The sequence below is a fragment of the Gekko japonicus genome, unplaced genomic scaffold (assembly GCF_001447785.1).
Source record: "Gekko japonicus isolate JY-2015 unplaced genomic scaffold, Gekko_japonicus_V1.1 scaffold1734, whole genome shotgun sequence".
In the NCBI taxonomy this organism is placed as follows: domain Eukaryota; kingdom Metazoa; phylum Chordata; class Lepidosauria; order Squamata; family Gekkonidae; genus Gekko; species Gekko japonicus.
In genome coordinates this window covers 317,842-319,146 of record NW_015174891.1, presented here as the reverse complement: position 1 = coordinate 319,146, position 1,305 = coordinate 317,842, and the positions used below count along the sequence as shown (strand labels likewise).

The following is a 1,305-nucleotide window of genomic DNA, read 5'->3' as shown; positions in this document are numbered from 1 at the left end:
AGCTGTGCTGTCAGGGGTGTGGCCTAATATACTAATGAGTTTCTGTTGTTGGGTGTGGCCTATTATGCTAATTTCCTGCTAGGCTTTTTCTACAAAAAGAGCCCTGGCAACTTCAAAAGAAGAGAAGGAAGCAGGAAAAGTGGAGAAGCTATCAGGGCTTTCAGGAAAGGGAAAGAAGAAATAGTAGGGGAGGGGGAAATGAGATGACTTCCAAAAGTCCTTGTGGATTTCCACTTGTAAGCTCTACTTCAGTTAGTTCTTGCTTGTACCATAGCCCACTGCCAAGTTTCATCAGCCTTGCAAGCAATGGCTATTATATATGTTTTACTTTATATTTCCGTCACATGTATTTCACACTGACTACTCAAGCCATTCTTTCTTCCAGGCATAATTTGACATTTTGTGCTCACTTGCTGTCTTTCTAAGCATTGTATGATTCTTGGGCACCTCACTGTGGTCACAGTCCAGTGTTGTTTAAGTATCCATTAAAAATTGGAATCTGTATATACAAACACACCCGCACACAAGGTTTCAATTTCCATGTAATGGCTGTACAGAATTATGTCTGTAATGAGATCTCCAGTAGTGAAATGACAAACTGCTTCTTGTTCCATGAAATGGTCCTTAGTAATGCATTGTGTACACATGAATACATGAAGCTGCTTTATACTGAATCAGACCCTTGGTCCATCAAAGTCAGTATTGTCTACTCAGACTAGCAGAGGCTCTCCAGGGTCTCAGGCAGAGGTCTTTCATATCACCTACTACCTGGTGCTTTCAACTGGAGATGCCAGGGATTGAACCTGGGACTTTCTGCATTCCAAGCAGATGCTCTACCACTGAGCCACAGCTCCTCCCCAGACCTTTGGACTGGCCTTAACCTTTTCGGGAAGGTGATGAATTTATCCACACAATGTGTGATACACAACATTCACAAAGTATCAAGAGGGAGGAGGGAATGTGTGCAATCCACGCAGTGGAGAGGGGGGGGGTTTCTATTCTCCCCATGAACTTTCTCAACCACAGGGATGGGAGGGAAAGGGGAGGGGGAGATTAATAAATTACTTAAAAGGTCCACAGCCACGGGAACCTAAAGCCCAGAATTATAAAGGAAATGGATAGAACAATAAGACTACGTATACAGAATGTCAGTGGGCTAACTTCAAATCTTAAAAGGTATAGGATAGCTAAGCTGGCAAAAGATCAAAAGATTGATGTTCTATGCCTCCAGGAAATGCACAAAAAAAAAAGATAGTAAGCCGTTACTAAATGACTCGACCTGGGAGACACTAGCAGAAGCCAGAA

General features: G+C 42.8%; 1 non-coding gene across 1 annotated transcript; it reads right to left on the bottom strand.

Moving 5' to 3' along the window:
• Nucleotides 1-782: 782 nt before the first annotated feature.
• TRNAS-GGA lies at nucleotides 783-854 on the bottom strand. The gene has a single exon. It is a non-coding gene; the product is annotated as a tRNA-Ser (tRNA).
• Nucleotides 855-1,305: the final 451 nt, after the last annotated feature.